Source organism: Carcharodon carcharias, chromosome 19 (assembly GCF_017639515.1).
Source record: "Carcharodon carcharias isolate sCarCar2 chromosome 19, sCarCar2.pri, whole genome shotgun sequence".
In the NCBI taxonomy this organism is placed as follows: Eukaryota; Metazoa; Chordata; class Chondrichthyes; order Lamniformes; family Lamnidae; genus Carcharodon; species Carcharodon carcharias.
In genome coordinates this window covers 81,366,989-81,387,172 of record NC_054485.1, presented here as the reverse complement: position 1 = coordinate 81,387,172, position 20,184 = coordinate 81,366,989, and positions in this window count along the sequence as shown.

Sequence of the window (20,184 nt, the reverse complement as noted above, 5' to 3'; positions counted from 1 at the left end):
CTGCTGCAGGGGGCAGGAAATATGGAGCGAGATAGGAAAAATGAGAGGATCAAGTTTTTTGTTTTGTTTTTGTAATCCGTGCTGAACAGAAGAAGTGTTTATGTTGATGGAAAAGAAATTGTACATTTCCAGTGACATTGGCTCTTCAATGTTGGCTAACAGGTTTGTATTCCATTGAGTAAAAATATTCCTGCTGATTTTATTAAGATTTCTAAGATGTTTAAACGAGCTTATATGGTAGATAAAGAACAAAGTATTTCATCTGGTGGGCAGTCCACGAAAAGGTGACATAACCTTCTAACATAATGCTGTTGTGGTATGGCAGGTTGTATTTGCCAGCCTGACCAAATCCACAAGGGAAATTGGCTTCACTACCACAATGGTTTTGCAATTTGTATTTATTATGAGAAGGTTGGTGCACTGAATTCAGAAGTAATGAGTCCACGAACAGCTTTAGATGATTTGGAAATTAAATCGTAACATTTATTAACAAAAGAGAATAATAAAAACATACAGACATTTACAATTACCTGATTACTTGATATCATAGCAATTCCTAAAATTTCTTGTTAACCAGACTCCCAACTACACACCCCCTTTAAGGCAGCAATCCAAAATCTCTTCTAACTTTATAATGACAATCTAGCAAGTTTACCACAAACACCCACTCGATAGTGGGATTGCAAAGGCTTTTAACATAACTTTGGTTAATGGGACATCAGACTTCTGCAAAGTGGCTAGATGCTTTCCCCAAGTCTGTTTCACATGGTGTACCTTTCAGATATTACACAGCCACTCTCCATAGCTTTCGAATCCTTCTTTAAATATATTTCTCACTCTTTAATCTGTAAATCGCATTGTTCCCCCATGTCTTTGAATTTACTTTTCTCATAACATAAACATATTTTATGTTGTCATGACGGGAGACACTTTTGCCAAAAATCAATGTAATAGCCTGCCGTATTTATTGTGTTAGTCATAAACCATCCACTGCGCCTCTCTGAAAATCAAACACCTCTCCACCTATCTTGAAAGGCAAATTATATTCACACCACGACTGCTGAGACGTTGCCCTAGTGCAAACATTAGCATTTCAACATGCCCTTTTACATGTAACTATTTTGATCATTTCAACCTTGTGGTCTATCCATCTCTAATCTTACTAAACTAGCCGCAGATACAGAACCATCCACACACACACACGCATACACATACACACACATACAAAAACATTAGCATACTTTACAATACCCCACAATAAACTTAAGAAAAATCTGATAGTTTCTGGACAAATAGTAGTTGGAAATTATACAATAATAGAATCCGAGTGCTCAAGTAAAAGAGGTTTTTTTGGCCGAAGACTTGAACTCATCAGGAAAATGTATATGAATGTCAATGTAAGGGAAAGCGACACATGTATACTGTATCAGAAGAGAGTGCTGATTGGTTGACAAGTGGACGCTAATTACTAGAGGCGTTGACATATGGATTCCACCAGTAGATAGTGACTGATAGATAAATTGATATTTAAAGCAAACAGCATGACTCTAATTGGTCAAGGTATTGCACTGAGGAATGAACCATGCCCAGGTCCTTAGCATTATCAAAAGGAACTGTCCCAAAACGGATACCCCACCTCCCTTCAATGAAGCACCACTACACACTTTATCCACCGGTCTGAAGAACCAATCATCCAGCATTGTACTTGTATCTTCTGTCTCATAGAAGTTTCTTATTGTGATGGAATCCATGGTTGCAAAGTTTGTATATGCTTTTTGGAGTTAGACCTTGACTGAAAGGGAAACTGAGAATTCAAGTTTATATTTAAACCACAACGAAAACAGGCACTTCACGTTTCTGGAGAAACTGACATTGGTTGAAACGAGATAAAAGACACAGAACCATCCGCACTCACATTACCTATTGGTGCAATTAAAAAGAGGGGACAAGGATGTTGGAACTTGGAGCAAAGGATACTGTCACTCTTTCAGCTATTCCAAAGGATCTGAACGGCCAGAAGGTGCACAGGACTGATAGTGAGTGGTCGGATAAAGGTCTTTCTGGTGGGTCCACGCCATTAGGAATGTCCTGCAAAGGGCTGAGGAGCTTCACCCACAGGTCCACCATGTTAGTCAAGACTGTGCCTGTGGAAGTCAGTTTTATTGGGACCGGTTGTTGCAGGAGAATCTGTGGCTAATCCTCCAAGAACTGACGCTGGAATTCTACCTCAGGGAGTTCAGAGCTTTGCAGGACATTGTGGCTGAAATTCCGGCCACATATTTTAAGTAAATCTGTGTGAGCTATCGTTATTGCATCTGCTATTTAATTTGTAATATATATTGACCATAATTTGTCCATTAATTGTTAATAATACGTTGACGGTGGTTTACTCTAGACTCTGAGCCTTTTGAGGTTCAAAAACTTCCCTTCAAGTCAAAACTCAATCATGTCCCCTTGTGAAGGTTGGTTAGGATGGGATTTCATGGCCAGGAAGAGATAGATAGAGAAGCCATTTGGAGCAATCACATAGCCTTGTTTGACATCTGTATGGGTGCGAAATTGCTCAGTCTCCAAGCCATTGCAAAGAGAGGAAAAGAAGATACAAATTTGCCTAAGTAGTAACTGGGATTTGCTAATTTGTTACTGTATCCAGTACTTTCTTAAAGTGATGTCACATATGACAGGGAAATAAGGTTATCATTCAATAAAAATCAATCATGAAATGGAATATAGTTTTTTGGGAAGAAATAGTTCACCTGTAACAGTCGTTCAAAGGGAATCAAATAAAGGTCTCTGCTAAGCTGACATTCAATCATGCTCTAGGCAAAGAGTTGAGTACTGAAGCATACAAAAAGATGCCATTAAATGATAAAACTGTCAATCTTCAGTTGGTAAAAGCTTAGCTGAGCTCAAAGATAATGGGTTAGAACTGGTGAATCGTCTCATGTTTCTGCCATCGTCAGAGGCAGTCAGTCCAAGTTCCTGCTCCTGGGCATTCGCAAGTGACTGTGTCAGTGTGGTGGAAATCAGCCGAACTTCCTTCTCTTGAATATTCCCCAATGACTCTGGGCTAGTGTGGGAGAATCAGCTAATGATCTTGAACAAGTTTCCCTCGATTATTGTAGGGAATTCAGCTCAGGCTCCTGCTACAGATCATTCCTTCATTATGGATTACTGAAGAAGAGTGACACTGAGTCTCTGCTTTGGACGTCTGCTCTTCGAGGCTGTGGAATGAAGGGAAATCGAAAAAGGATTAACCTGATAATCTTAGAAGGACATCATATGAAAAATTTCCTGCTGGGCTGTCTGAGAAAACCAATGAAGTGTGACAGGCTGCGCAATATTCAATTTCTTTTTTTAAAAAAATTGAAAATGAGTGCACTGAAAATCAAGGAGAAACAGAAATCATTTTTTGAAAATAAATCATACTTACGTGAGCATCGCAGAAAAAATACTGATATGAAGAGACAAATAGTGTAAAGCGAGCTGGGTGGCAGAAGCTCGTTTCAGAGTCATTACAGTGAGATATTTTATAGTCTAATTCTGATATATCTGTCCAGATGGAGCTCTTTGTTTAAATATTTACATTTCAGACACTCTAGTTAACTTGTCTGCATAGCAACTTACAGTGTAACACCGCGAGATAAACATTGTCTGCAGAAAATTACAATGTAACATCTCCAGCAGTTCCATTCTCACACCTCGTAACATCCTCAGTTAATCTCTTACTCCCACGGCTGGGGGATTTAAATTCTGTGAACAAAACAAAGCTGGAATAATAAAGCTAGTTTCAGTACTGGAGAAAATAAAACTGAAGGATTGACATGAAAGCCCAATGGCCACGAACGTCCTTTAGAGAAGGAAACCTGTTGTCCTTATCAGAACTGAGCCATATGTGACTCCAGAACAATAGTAAGATGGCTGATTCCTAACTGTTCATTGAAATGGTTCCACAAGGCACTTCGTATATCAAATTCATAAGGAACAGTCTAAGAAAATAAAACTGAGCAGGCCACCCTGCAACAACCTAAACAACAGAAATGGCAGAGGCACAGTCACGCTGGTCGAAACTCCAAAAAATATCCTTATAATAAGCTGGGGGCTTGTGCAAAAACCTGAAGAACAAATTGACACAATTATCAAGCAATACACTGAAAAAGCCATGTTTATAGAATCATTCTGCTCAGGTATATGCATCACAGTCCCTGGATATGCCCTGTCCCACAGGAACCACCCGCTGCATAGGGGCCTTCTAGGTACATTCCAAGCGAGGCTCAGGAGCAGCATTGTCTATGTATCTTGCTGAGTTCTGATGCCCATAAATGGCAGGCTGTGCTGTGGAAGTTGATGAGACAATCAACACGAAGGAAAATCCCAATGGATCTCATCCTCGCCAATCTATATTTGGACGGTGAATCCGTTCATGAAAACATTGGTAAATACAACTGAGTGACAAACAGTTCATGTGAAAGCGAAGCTCCATCTTCACAAGGAGGACACTGTTCACAATGTTCTGCGACACTATCACCATGATAAATGCGATAGATTCAGAACAGATAGATCAGCACAAAACTGGGTGGCCATAAGGTGCTGCGAGCCACCAGATGCAAGAAAATTGCAATCTATCAGAATAAACTCATGGGCCATCATAGTGCTTATTCAATCATTGCCATCAAACCACAAAACCACAGCTGTCATAATGGGAAGTGTAGGAGAACACGCCCTGAGCAGCGACAGATGAAACACAAAATAATGTGCCAGGCTGACGAAAATAAAGTAAAGAAATAAAAACATTCCACATAGTGGAAGCATCATGCTAGACACAGAGCTAAGACATGCTCTAATAAACACATCATTTCAAAGTTCTGCAATCCATCACACCAAGTCCTGAATAAGGATGGGAAATTCATCAACTAACAGGAAGAGGAGGACCCATGAACAAGTTCGTGGAATATCGTGGTTGGGATCAGCTAGTTAAAGCGAGAGGCAAGGATGAAACGTTTGCACACATCTGCCGCCTGATGTGCCAAACCATCCATCTTAGCCTCTTCCTGAGATACCCAGAATTACAGAAGCAGGAATTTACCAATTTGTTTCGCTCTAATTTATATACAAAGACCATCGAGGACATTGGGTGAATAACAGGCAATGTCCCATGGAATATCCCGCCTGTATTGTTGACACCATTCTCTAAAGAACGAGCTGAATCTATCGCCATGCTGTTCCAGGACAGCTATAACACTTCCATTTTTCCTACAATGTGAAAAATTGCACAGGTAGACACTGCCCACAAAAAGCAGGCCAAAAACATATCAGCCAATTTTCGTCCCATCAGCCTACACACAAACTCAGAAAACAGATGGATGATGTCATTGACAGTTTTTAAGCAGTACTTGCTCAGGACTAACCTGCTCACTGGTGCTCAGCTTGGGTTCCAACAGGATAATCTGCCTCAAAACCTCATTACAGCTTGACACAAAAATGGACCAAAGAGCTGAACTACAGAGTTAAGAACACATTCACTCGCCTTGACATCAAGGCACATTTTGTCTGAGTGTGGCATGAAAAAGCCCTTTGCAAAAAGCCCCTGAAATCTTTGAGAAGCGAGGAAGCTCTCCATTGCGTGTACCAGTCTTACCTAGCATGAAGGCAGATACCTGCTGTTCCTTAAAGTCATTAATCTATGCCCAAGAAATGGTTGCAGGATTAATATATTTGATGCAAGGAGCTTCAGTTGTTTAATTAATGATCTGCATTCTCTCATAAGGTCAGTAATGGTTATGGTTGGTGATGCTTGCACAATAGTCTGTTGCATTCACAATTCATCACATATGAAGTATTCTATTCCACGATACAAGACCTCAAAAAATCAGGTTTATTCTCAGAAGTGACAAGAAATGACATTCTGGCCAAACATGTGTCAGGCAATCACCATCTCCTACAACAAAGAGTCCAACCAACTCTAACCAGCATTACAATCGCTGAATCTCGCACCATAAGATACATAGGGCATCAGCATTGACAGAAATGTAATTGACAGGTCACATAAGGAGGGTAGTGTCATGTCGGGCCATTCAGCTCTTGACTTCAATACATTTAGGGCTCAAATATGGGCAGAAGAGCTAAATTCCAGTGGTGAGGCAAGTGTGACTGCCCTTGACAGCAAGGTAACATTTGACCGAGTATGGAATCATAGAGCCCTAGTAAAATTGTAGTCAATGGGAATCAGGAGGGATTGTCTCCATTGGTCATGCCTAGCAGAATGGATAATGGACTGTGGTTATTGAAAGTCAGTCTTCTCAGCTCCAGGGCATCACTGCAGGAGTTCCTCAGGGCAGTGCCCTTGGCCCAACCATCTTCAGCTGATTCATCAATCACCTTCCTTCCATCATAAGGTCAGAAGTGGGGATGTTCACTGCTGATTGCACAATGTTCAGCACCATTCGCAACCCTTCACATATTGAGGCCTTCCATGTTCAAATGCTGCAAAGCCTGGACAATATCCAAGCTTGGGCTGACAAGTTCCAAGTAGCATTCGCACCACACAAGTGCCAGGCAATGACCATCTCCAATGATAGCGAATCTAACCATCGCTCCTTGATGTTCAATGGCATTATCATCAATGATTCCCCCATTACCAACGTCCTGGTGGTTACCATTGACCAGAAACTGAACTGAGCTGGCCATATAAATGCAGTGGCTACAAGAGCATTTCAGAGGTTAGTAATCCTGTGATGAGTAACTCACCTCCTAACTTGCAAAACTGTCCACCATCCATAAGGCAAAAGTCGGGAGTGCGGTGGCATACTCCCCACTGGCCTGGATGAGTGCAGTTCCCACAACACTCAAGATGCTTGACACCATCCAGGCAAAGCAGCCCGCTTAATTTGTACCATTCACTCTCTCCATCACCGACTCACGGTCACAGCAGTTTGTATCATCGGCAAGATGCACTGCAGGATTTCACCAATGCTCCTTAGAAAGCACCTCCCAAACCCACTTCCAACCAGAAGGACAAGGGCAGCAGGCAGGTGGTAACACCACCACCTGGAAATCCTCCTCCAAGTCACACACCATCCTGGCTTGGAAATATGCCGCTATTCCTTCACTGTCGCTGGGTCACAATCCTGGAAGTCACTCCCAAACAGCACTCTGGGTGTACCTACACCACATGGACTGCAGCGGTTTAAGAAGACAGCTCACCACCACCTTCTGAAGGGCAACTAAGGATGGGCAATAAATGCTGGCCCAGCCAGCGAAGCTCACATTCTGCGAAAGAATAAAAAAGACATCTGTGGTAAGTACCTCACTTCCTGATTCCCAATGCCCGGCCACCGTCAGGAGACTTTTTGAACACTCGCCGTTTGCCATAACAACTGCTGATCCAAGAAAACTTAAGAAGCTCGAAATCACCACGCCGGTAATTTGATTGGCAGCCCATATGCCAACTTACAAAGTGTTTCCATTCATCACTGGTGTAACATGATTGGCCATCCATTTCATGCACTATAGCATCTTGTCCAGGCTCCTTCGAAAGCACCTAAAAAAGCCACGACCTCAACCATCCAGAAGAACAACAGCAGGAGGCACCTGGGACCAGTACAAGCTGCAAGGTCGCCTGAAGGTTCCACGCCATTCTGACCTCTAATTATATCGTGTCTCTTCGTTGTCACTGGGTCAAAATCCGGGAGCCCTTTCTATAATATCACAGTGGGTCTATCTAACGCACATAAACTGCAGCGGCTTAGGACAACAACTCACGACAACTGTGCGTGGTTGTTTAAGGATGGCTAATAAATGCTGGCTTTGTGAGCTATCTCCAAGTCGCAGGAAAGAACAAAATCAAAGCATAAACCCTAACTTATTAGCCAACGATGAATTTTAGAAACTCTCCGGCAGATTGACTCTCATTTTGATGGATAGCAAATTTCAGCTGAATGCTGTTGAATCTCTCTTGCACAATTTGCACATAAGCCGAAGCTACATTTCATCTTTGACCACTTTCAATGTGTCCTTCAATGGATCTGAGCGGACGTCAGATCTGAGAAAATATTTTCTACAGGTACCAAGGTGAAAATCGATTCCTTTTTTTTAATTGATCTGATACAATAGTAGAAACATATTCGCGAAAGATAAAACAGTGAGGCAAACTGAAAATGCCTAACTGACCTAATGATAGCTGAATTATAAAGGTGATGATAGTGAATGCCCTTGACATACAATAGCGTGTGGCAGGACACAACCCGAGTAAAACTGAAATCAATACGGGTAAAGGAGACAAAATCGCGATTGGCTGCATTTATGCCTAGCAGAATGGGAGATGAGTGTTGGCTAGGAGGCCAATCCTTTCAGTTCATGCTCTTCATTCCTTTATGGAATCTTAATATGCTGAATCACCTCAGTTGCTTCACCAGTGACACTTCCTGTGCCATAAGGCCACAACTGCGACTTTTCTATGATTGCATCGAGACCCGTTATAAACTTTCGGTAATGAAACATTGCAAGACTGCATGCCACAAGGACTGAAGAATACGCTCGCTCAAACTGATAGGTGAGAAGCAACATGAGGAATAAACCTGTTCCAGGAAGTGACTATCAAGAGATTTTAAGCGCCACCCACCCGACCCTCAGCCCACCACTGGGAAGACAGTAAATAGTAACTTGACTGCAGAGTGAAGTTCAAATATATGATGCAAAACCTTGCCTCCTAAGAGCCTTCGAACCGCTATATGGAGCAATAGATTGACGTGCAAAATTCCAATCCCATTAAATGAAGCAGAAAAGATTCTATATTTCAAACTCCAACTTTCTAACTCTGGCAGCGTCACCTCTGACGTTTGGCCTACTTATCAGATTTATTCCCTCGCCTAAATAAGCTAAATTTAGGATTTCCAGGTCTGAGTGTAACAATGTTGAAGTTCGGCAAGTGCAATGGCAAGGCGCGTTCGGCAAGATACTGGCAAGGCACGTTATCTTAACTCTGATTTCCTCTGTGTTATTTGTAACATTGCCTGGCTTTATTCTGCTGGCCATTTTTTCACTGTTACACAGTGGTAGCAAGATTATGGTGTAGCTTATTAAACCTCAAAACAGCAACCTCGCTTCCCCCTCCACTCCCCACCCCAGCCACCAACTATCTCCAGCACCACAACAAACATCAACCGCCCTCACTTCTCCAAACACTAACTCTTCCCATCCACAACGATCCATGTCCCTATCAGGGCCAACTGTGGGGCGGAAGTCAATCGTTCTGCGCCTCTGAATTGGGCATGTGAGGCAAATGTGGCAGACAACAATTACTGGGTGCATTTTTATGTCCATAAAATTGATAAGTAGCATTTAGAAAATGGATTTCCGCTTTTGAAGCTAATCAATTAAAATCAGATTATTATAGAGCAATAATTAAGAGCGAGTTTCCTCGTTCTCCCTTTCCCAGTGGAAACATTGCTTTTGGGATCCACTTTAGTGAGACTTATGGAATCATAAAATGATTATAGCGCAGGAAGAGGCCATTCGTCCTGTTGGGTCCATGCCAAATCTCGCAAAAGCAATTTACGAAATAATGTTCCCCTGTCATTTCCCCATAGCCCTGAAAATGTTTTCTCTTCAGATAATTGTCAAATAATCTTTTGAAAGTTAGGATTTAACCTACCTCAGCCATACTCCCGGACAGTGAATTCCAGATCCGAAACGGTGACTTCATTAAACGCTTTTTCTCTTATGTCTAACTTGTTCCTTTAGACAATCAACTAAAACCTGTGCCCCCTGGTTCTCGAGACTTCGAGAGAGACTTCTGGCAAAGGCAATAGTTTCTCTCTATCGGCTCTTTCCAGACCCCTTGTGATTTCCCGGAAATGCTCATTTTAATTTCCTCTCCTCTAAAGAGAAGAGCTCCAGTTACTCCAATTTCTGCAGATAACTGAAGTCCCTGAACATCGGAACCATTCTGGGTTCCTTTGTGAACCCTCTCCGGTGCCTTCATATCCTTCCCAAAGTGTGATGCCAAAAGTTGAACACAATGCTCCATTTGGGGTTAAAACCAGCGGTATTAGAAAGTCTACAATGACTTCCCTCCTTTTCTACTCTCGTGCCCTGTGTATAAAATCCAGAATCCCATATGTTTCAAACACGGTTTTCTGAACCTGCCCTGGCACCTTCAATGATTTATGTGTATGTACTTGATTTAACATTTGAGGATGAGACCGGATTAGACACAGTTCTTTTATTAGTTACAACTTTTACTTTAAAGGAAAGAAAATAAAAGCAAAACCCTTCAGGAAGCGAATTTTCACTGGACAAATGCACTGGATAAAAAGGTTAAATCATTGAATTGGTGCCGAAAATCAGATGGCGCGATATAAATCAGGCTTGCCGCCCAATTCATGGTCATTTAAAGATAAAACGTTGTGGGCGGCAGTGCGATGAAGAAACTTATTTGAAAAAAAATCTGAGGAACACGATAAATTTTCAATTGGAAAGAAACAGATTGATCTAGGACAATCATCTTAGGCTGGATGACCACTTGTATCCCATGTGGAGACGATGGGCCAAATGACCTCAGTCCGTGCTGAAAATTTCTATCATTCCAGGACTCAGTTAATTGGGGCTAATTAGTATTTTGTTCCACTTTTTTTCCTGTAGTTAATATATTGGTGATCGTAACTCTCTCTCGTGGTAATTGCGGGGTTTCCAACTGCTCCATTCGTTACATGGCAGCCATGGCAGCAGCAGATCTACTGGTGATTATATTTGATGTGATATTGTATGAAATTAAGGATAAGTATTTTTCTTTTTCGTTCGTGGATTATACACCGATTTGCTCTGATTCTTGCAGCCATTGATTCTTCCCTCTGGTTAACCGTCGCTTTCACCTTTGATCGATTCATTGCTATCTGTTGCCAGAAATTGAGAGTGAAGTATTGCACCGAAAGAACAACGACCGTCGTTATACCTACTGTCTTTGGAGTGAGCTTTGCAGAAAACATTCCAATATGTTTTGCAATTGAACTCTTGGGAATTATTAATAGTACAGAATGGTTCTGCCGTGTAAAATCAAGCTCTGTGAGCTTACCGATACAGGTAGCATAGTTTTTCCTTGACAATACCTTAACACCATTTGCACCATTTTTGACGATTGCCCTGCTCAATGCTCTGACCATCAGGCATATTGTACGTGCCAATCGATTGGAGTGGACTCCGAGGAAACAAAAACCACAAGGCTCATAATGATCCAGAAATGGAGAATCGAAGGAAATCGATCATCTTACTGCTGGCTATTTCTGGCTGTTTTATACTATTATGGATGGTAACAATTGTGCATTCCATATGTACACACTTTTCAGACTTTCCGTATATGCTCACAGATTACAATGATCCTTTCGCCATCATGGAGCATACTGGATACATGTTACGGCGTTTGAGTTCCTGCACAAACACATTTGTCTATGCAGTTGTTCAGGCGAAATTCAGAGAAGATTGAAGTATCTCGTTAAATACCCCTTGACTCTCATTGTTAAGTGAATCAGTACTAAAATAAATATTTATTATGACCCAAATTCAGTGCAGAAATTGCCCAACATGGATAAAAACAATGGACCCATTGGGTTCATTGTTAATTGTATGATGTTGCCCTTATAGCTGAGTTTCTCTCTCTTTCTCTCTCTCTCTCTGCCTCCCTGATATATTAATAAGTAAGAGAGAATACACTGAATAAATGTGATATGCGATTAAATCCAGGTAAACGCTACAGTGTTGAAGTAGTTTTGGGTAGAATCTGAGTATGACAAAAAACGGTCAGTTGTAGGATTTGGCAGAATTTATTTTCCATTTCGTATAATCATTGCAACATTTGCATTTTGTGATCGTGTGAAACTGCCGCTTTGTCAGATAGGTGACATTACCACCTGGAAGGACAACGGTCGCAGGTGTAAAGGAGCAATTTTCCCTCCAAGTCACACACCATCCTCACTTGAACGATGACATCGTCCATTCACTGTCGCTGGAACTCCCTTTCTAACTGCAGTGTGAGTGTACCTAAGCCAAATGTATTGCTTCTAAATGGCATACAGGGTTGGGCACTAAACGCTGGCCTAGCTAGTGACGCTCATTTCTCGTGAACTAATAAGTCAAAGATAGCTCTCCTAAATTACGTCACCAGTGCTCCGGTCAACCGGGAAAGGGAGCTAATGGCGACAGATCCGACACCGCCCATTACACTGTGGTAAATGTTAAAAGATATGCTCACTTAAAGTTGACTGCAGAAATACCATCGCTCATGTTGCGCTAACACCCAAGACCATTGTGTTTCCAGGTCTTTCTGAAAGGGAAATGCAGAAATAGCACCTGGTCACATCGATCAAACATACCTTTGTACAAGTGGCACTGTGTGCAAACAAACCCTTCATTTACAATGTATTAATATCTTCCAGAACAACAACGTGATAAGCACCTGAAAAACTGTGGCTGGTTGCTGGATAGAGGAGTAACATTGGACTGCTACTTTTCTCCATCAGGCAGCACCGAAACACAAATCTGGGATGACAAAAGCAGAAAATGCTGGAAAAACCCAACAGATTCAGTATTCTCTGCTTTTGCTTCAGATTTCCAGCAACCGCAATATTTTATTTCTATCAGAAAGCTTGGGTCTTGGTTTAAAGTCTCATACAGCATTTATATGGATCCACCAGTTCTTTGGTTTTGTGTAATTTTCGATTAGTTTCCTCCACAAATCAACCATGTATAAGAAATATTTTTGTACAATTGTGCGTCCAGGTATATTATTTTACCACCAGCTGTCAATTATTTCCATTGGAAAAAGGTAGCGGTGTGCGAGGAAATTTCAATTATTGTATGGAGTGTGAAATACCTAAATATACTTTTTTGGCTCCAAAAATATTTTCAACACAATTCAGAATGGTGCAGCATGCCATACCAGAACATACCAAGTGATGGTTTGAATCCAGTGGGTAGGAATCTTTACAATGTAGCAACTCATTCCAAATTTACTTTGATCCTTCTGAATTGGGGAAATGAGAACCTGAGCGGCGAAACACAAGGGAGAGAAACAAAGATAGAAATGAAAGACAGAAACGTAGAAAGCAAAAGTAGAAGACAGGAAACAATGGCTAGTAGCAAATAGGGCCACAGTACGAAAAATATATGTAAAACTGTTAAATACACAGGTCTTAAGGCACTTTATCTGAATACATGGAGCATTGGCGATAAAGCAGACAAATTAACAGGGCAAGCAGATGTAAACGGGCACGATGTGATTGCGATTATGGAGGAAGGACAAGCAAGAAGGAAAAGGAGGTGAAGTGGCGTAGCTAGTTATGGACAAAATCAGTGCGATATTGAGAAAGAATATTGGCCCTGCAAATCTTGACGCTAAGAAGCAACAAAGGGCTGAAAACATTAGTGGGAGTTGTCGATAGGCCTCCAAATGGTAGTGGTAAGATAAGGGATGGCACTAAACAGGAAATTAGAGATGCATGTAACAAGAGTGCTGCAGGAAGCTTGGGTGATTTTAATCTACATATAGGTTGCGCAAACCAAATTAGCGATATTCGTGTTGTGGCTAAATTCCTGGAGTGCGCACCAAAATGTTTCCTTTAGGCCAGTAAGCCAATGAAACGAATAAAGAACAGGCTATCATATATTTGGTATTCTGCATTGAAAACAGATTAATTAATAATCTTCCTGTGTGGGAACAGTGACCATAACATGATAGAATTCCTCATTGGGATGGAAAGTGAAGTAGTCAGATCTGAAACTAGGGTCCTAAATCTAAACAAAGGGAACTTCAAAGGTGTGAGGCGTGAGTTGCTAAAATAGGTTGGGGAACTTGATTAAAAGGCATAGTGGTGAATAGGTAACGGCTAATACTTAATGGAAGAATGCATGTTTTGCAATATTCATACATCCCTTCCTGGTGCAAAAACACAACAGGAAAGGTGGCATGGCTAACAAAAGAAATTAATCATAGTTTTAGATGCAAAGAGGAGTCGTATAAACGTGTTAGATAAATCAGCGAGCATGTGGATTGAGAGCAGTTTAGAATTCAGCAAAGGAGGACCAAGAGATTGATTCAGAGGGAAGAAATAGTGTGAGTGTAACCTTCCAAGGAACATAAAAACATATTGTAAATGCATCTTTAAGCACGTAAATAGAAAAAGAATAAAGAAGACAAATGCAGGTCCCTCGCAATAGAAAAGGGGAGAATTTATAATAAAGAACAAGGAAATGACAGGGCAATTAAGCAAACTACTTTAGTTCTGCGCTAATGGAGGAAGACACAAATAACTTCTCAGAAATATTATGGAACCAACAGCCTAGTGAGAATGAGAAATGGAAGGAAATTAGTATGACCAAAACAATAATGCTTGAGAAATGAATGGCATTGTAATCGATAAATACCCAGGGCCCGATAATCTTAATCCAAGCTAATAAAGGAGGTGGCCAAGGAAATACTGGATGCATTGCTAGTCATCTTCCAAAATTCTGTAGATTCAGGAACAGTTCTGGCAGTTAGGGCGGGGGGGGGGGGGGGTGGTGACAAATGTAGCTCCGATATTTTAAAAAGGAGGCAGGGTTAAAACAGCAAATTACCAAACATTTAGACTAACATCAGCAGTAGAATAATTTGTAAAGCCTATTTTAAAGGATGCAGTAACAGGACATGTCGAAAATATTGACTGGAGTAGAAAAAGTCAACTTGGACTTATGAATGGGAAATCATGTTTGACAAACCTATTCCCAACACTTCCTTTTTTGAAACATTGACAAAAGCACTGATCTCCCGAGGTGAGGTGAGTGCCTTGATATCAAGGCAGCACTTGACCCAGCGTGGCATCAAGCAGCCCTTGCAAAACTGGAGTTAAAGGCAATCTTGGGGAAAACTCCCCGCTGGTTGGAGTCATAACTAGTGCAAAGGAAGGTAGTTGTGGATGTTGGAGGTCAATCACCTCAGTGCCAGGACATCATTGCAGGAGTCCCTCGGGATAGTATCCTAGGCCCAGCTATCTTCAACTGTTCATCATTGACTTTCCATCCATTATAAGGTCAAAAGTGGGGATATTCGCTGATGATTGCACAACGTCCAGTACCATTCACGACTCCTCAGATACTGCAGCAGGCCATGCCAAAATGCAGCAAGACCTGGACACGACATATGTTTTGCCTGACCATTGGCAAATAACATTTGTGTCACACAAGTATGAAGCAAAGGTCATCTCAAGCAAGAGAGAATCTAACCATCGCCGCTTGACATTCAATAGCATTTCCATTGATGAATCCCCAGCTATCAACATCCTGAGGGTTATCATTGAACAGAAACTGAACTGGACTAGCCACATAAATACTTTTGCTTCAAGAGTTGGTCAGAGACTAGGAATCCGTTGGCGAGTAAATCACCTCCTGAGTCCCCAAAGCCTGCCCAACATGTACAAGGCACAAGTCAGGAGTGTGATGGAATACTCACCACTTGCCTGGATGTGTGCTGCTCCAACAACACTCAAGAAGCTTGACACCATCTAAGGCAAAGCAGCCCATTCATTAGCACCCGTTTCACAAACATTCACTCCCTGTACAACCAGTGCACAGTTGCAACAGTTTTAACCATCTACAGGATGCACTGCAGAAATTCTCCAAGGTTCCTTCAGCTGCACCTTCCAAACCCACAGCCACTATCATCTAGAAGGCCAAGGACAGCAGACACATGGGAACGCCATCATCTGGAAGTTCCCCATTATGTCACTCATCAGCCTGACTTGGAAATATATCGTTTTTCCTTCGCTGCTGGTGGGTCAATATCCTGGAGCTCCCTCCCTAAATGCACTGTGGGTGCACCTATACCACATGGACTCCATCAGCTCAAGAAAGCAGCTCGCCAACACATTCTCAAGGACAGCTAGAAATGGACAATAAATGCTGGCCTAGCCGGCGATATCCAAATCCCATAAATGATTAAACAAGATGGAAAAATATAGAATAGCAATGAATGTGTCTTTTTTCAGAATGGCAGGTGGTGACTAGCGGGGTGCCGTAATGATCTGTGTTTGGACCCCAGTGATTCATAATGTACATCAACGATTTGGATGATGGAGCCAAATGTAATAATTCCAAGTTTGCTGATGACACAAAACTAGATGGGGATGTAAGCGGTGAGAAGTCTGAAAAGAGGCTTAAGGCGATTTAGATAGCTGAAGTTTAGACGGTTTTGGTCTCCTTACTTAAGAAAGCACATATTTGCCATAGAGGGAGGGCAGTGCTGGTTGACCAAACTGATTCGTGGAATGAAAAGATTGTCCTATGAGGAGAAATTGGGCCGAATTTGCCTGTATTCACTGGAGTTTAGAAGAATGAGAGGGGATCTCATTGAAATGTATAAAATTATGACAGAGAGGATGCAGGGGCCATATTTCCTTGGCTGAGGGGACTAAAACAAGGGGCCACAGTCTCAGGATACAGGGTCGGCTATTTTGCTCTGAGATGAGGAGAAACCTCTTCACTGAGAGCTTGGTGAACCTGTGGAATTCACTACCACAGAGGGCTGTGGAAAGCACATCATTGAATATATTTAAGAAGGAAATAGATTTCTAGACTCTAAAGGCGTTGCGGTGTTTGGGGAGAGAGCGGGAGTTTGGCGTTGAGTTAGAGGATCATCCATGCTCATATTGAATGACCTATTCCTGCTCCTATTTTCCTATGTCTATATGATTGGCTAACTCATTTATGTGGCAGTTACTGACCCTGGGTCCTCCTTTTCTCTCGAGTGGTCAGGTTTTGGAAGGTACAACAGACAGGAATGCTTAATTAAAGGAAGAAGTCATAAATTACTAGCTACGCCCTCATAACGATCACGAGAAATCGACAATCATCCTCAGTAAAGTCAAGAGCATGAAGGGCTTTAATTTTGAGTGAGAAGGCTTTCTGGGTGGCGACTGGGGGGGGTGTATTCGTTGGTCTGTGGCCGGCACTGAAAGGGAGGAGAGGACGGGGAAGATGTTGACCAGATTAGTTGGCAGCGGATGCGTTTTTGAGCAGTTGGGAGGGCTGGGGCGAATCAATGAAAGATCGGGACTGGGTTGGCGTTATACGAATTAGACGGCAACTAGGGCGTTTATGGGCCCTATGGAGAATACCCAAAGGAATCAAGTGGGTGTTTTGAATTTCCAGGAGGGCTTCAAGCGTATGAATGTCCAGGCATATGGAAGGAATCGGGAGCAGGTTAAGGCAAGGATGATTAAATTGCTTGAGGGAGAGAGAGATCGATGGATGCATGACAAGCTAACTGGAAAGAAAGAGAAGGGAGCAAATCATGGGTAGAGAAATGAATAAAAAATTGGAGACAGAAGTGAAATGCCCTAGCCCGTAGACGCAAGTACAATACTCATACAAATGTACAAAGGTTGCATATAAATGTTAAAAAGTGTGTGTGTGTGTGGTGGTGGGTGCGGGGGTGGTGGGGGCGGGGGGAGGTGTCCGAGTTGCAAATTCGGTTCGGGAAAAAGCAATAAGGGAGTGAAGAAAGTTACAGTGAAAGTATAGGTGGTGGAATAAAGCTGAATTCTCAGTAACGTCGAATCAGCGGGGAAAAGCAAAGGATACGGAGACAGGTGTGGAAGAGGAGTGAATATGTTTGAGGGGCGGAGTAACAGTGGGTTCGCTGCTCGATGCATCACCTTGAAAATTGACCCAGGCACAGACAGTGTTAGAGGATTCCCTGTAATTATAGGATATGCATTAAGTGGTAGTTGAAAAAGTGACTTTTACACCAGTTAGGTACATTGCTCAGATTCTGTCAACTAGATTTATCAGACAACTGCCGTTTCTGCATCCAGACACTTCTGCCACTTATTCTTGTTCTTCTTACCTGCCTTATTCCTTTTTCATAATGCTCCGTCACAATTGCTGTCAATGCTTTGATCATTCATAGAACCAAATTTATGGGCAAATAATTAGTTACGGCACTTCGATTCAGTTAGACAACAACATTCGGAACTGGCCTAGCTTATGTACCAAGGGTAAATTAACGATCTAATTCGTGAATTTGGGACCCAAGCACTAAATTGGCTAAAATGCCATGTCACGGGAAAATAAATTCGAGAGTTGCACAAAGTCTCAATGTTTCCTCCAATGGGAAACGTGGCAAATCAACTTTCGCTAAATATTTGAAGTTTTCCAGGGAGCTGATGTTTCATGTATTGTCAATGATTGATACAGTGAATGTGCACAAATTAGCCATGGCAGCTCTATGTATTCAGAGTACGGATAGTAGAGTTAAGAGTCACTTGCAAGGCGAAACAGTGCCGATTATCCGTCAGTGCCTCAGTATTACCTCATACATACTTCTGCAGGCGGTGTTCCTTTTGAGCTGACTGCCAATAATGCTATGGTCATCACGCTTTCTAGGTCCAAAGGGGGGAACTTTTCCATTTATTTTTGCCCAGTATTGGTTTATTCTTGCAATGACTGCATTTGGGTAACTCTGAATTAGACAATATATAGACCATGCAGCAGTCAGCATTCAGTTGTCCAAAACCAAAGTGTTTCCCTGGCCAGGTATCTGACCTCTGACTTTAGCATGCTGAGAGTCGGCTCTGGAATGACACGCAAAATGGCATCAATCTAGTTAAACTTTGATTTTTAGTGGATTTTATTTCTCGAAACCAGCACAGGTTCATTAAATCTTGCTGATGTGACTAACCCTGGCATCCATGCTTCCTTTGGCCTTGCGATATAGGTGTGATTTTTTTTATGGCAGACGCACGGACAGAGCCAATTGATGGGTAGCAGTTAATGAAGGCAAGGTTAATTTTAATGTATTTCTGCAAGGGCCAAAGAAGCCATTCCGTCGTTGCCAATCGCTGCGAAAACAAAAAGGCAGAACAAGGATAAGTTTTCCTGGAATTCGTCCCGATCAGAAATTCTCAGCCCAGGTCGAGGGCCCGTGCAGTATGTATCCAACCAACTTTCCTGAGGCCGCACTCTACTCTGTGATGCCTTTAATCACTGTAAGAATTGGAATCCGATTAAGGCGAAGGGCAGCTGCCAATTTAGCAAATTTAACTTTTCAGTACCAAAGTCACGAATTAGATGAATAGGTCCTCTTGAGCTGACCTACAAAATACGATCGAGAGAGAGAGAGACAAGTGGGTATGTTGAAATGAAATAGAATTTATGAAGTAAATTTTAAATTTAGAAATCAGTGAACGCAGCATTGAATAAACCTCAAAGGCTGTGTTTACAGAACAGTTGAACTCTTTCTCTGCTCCCTTGTCTCCATTCATTAGTTCAAAGCCCACTCTGTTGCCCTAGATTCATGAGTCGGCAGAACAGTTTCATAGTACGGTTCAGGTGAAGAGCATCCCAATGTTTCACTTCCCAGTTTCCCTAGTGCTGCTGCACGTGCCCCATAAATGGAAACCCATTTAACTCACATCAATATTTGAGCCACCATTTTAACACTCTAATCTGATTCTCCTCCTGCCTAATTTGCTCGTTGCTCAGGTAACACTCCAGTGATTACTACTTTTGAGGTTCTGCCTGTTTATTTCGTCTCCAGCTGCTCAAAGTCCCTCAAAACAATTCCTTTCCTCGTTCTGCCTTTGTCATTAGTGCCAATAAGGTTGACATTTTATCTACTTTTAATGACAGAAGATTTGAAAGGGACCAGAACAGTGCCAAAGGAAAGTCAATTGGTAACAGCAGGAGCTACCTCCAGGGCACGGCAGGAAATTTGGCTGGTGAACAATTCGAAGAAAGGTGGTCAAAAGAGAAAGAGTTGATGCCAAGAACAAGGCAACTTCAGAGGTGGCATGAAAGGAGAGAGGGGTCATACGCTTGATACAAGTTCAAGGCTAGGGTAGGGGTCGGGGCCATGGAGGACATTTGGCCTGGTGTGACATGGAAATTGGAAAATATGGCAGAGCTATTCTCGTCAAAGAAATTTCTGGGCGTCTCGCACTTATTTGAAATGCACATGGGGGGTGTGAAAAAAGGAGCTGTTCAGCAGACCGTTGGTACATGAAAAAAGAAGCAGTAGTTACCTTTGCATTCCAGGTTGGTGCTGCATCAGTCAGCAGATTCCACAGAGGAGACCATTGTGCCTGTTCAGAAAGCAACGCATTCTGTGTTTCAAACATATCTGGAGATCAAAGGCAACATCAATTTTGCACCAGATCT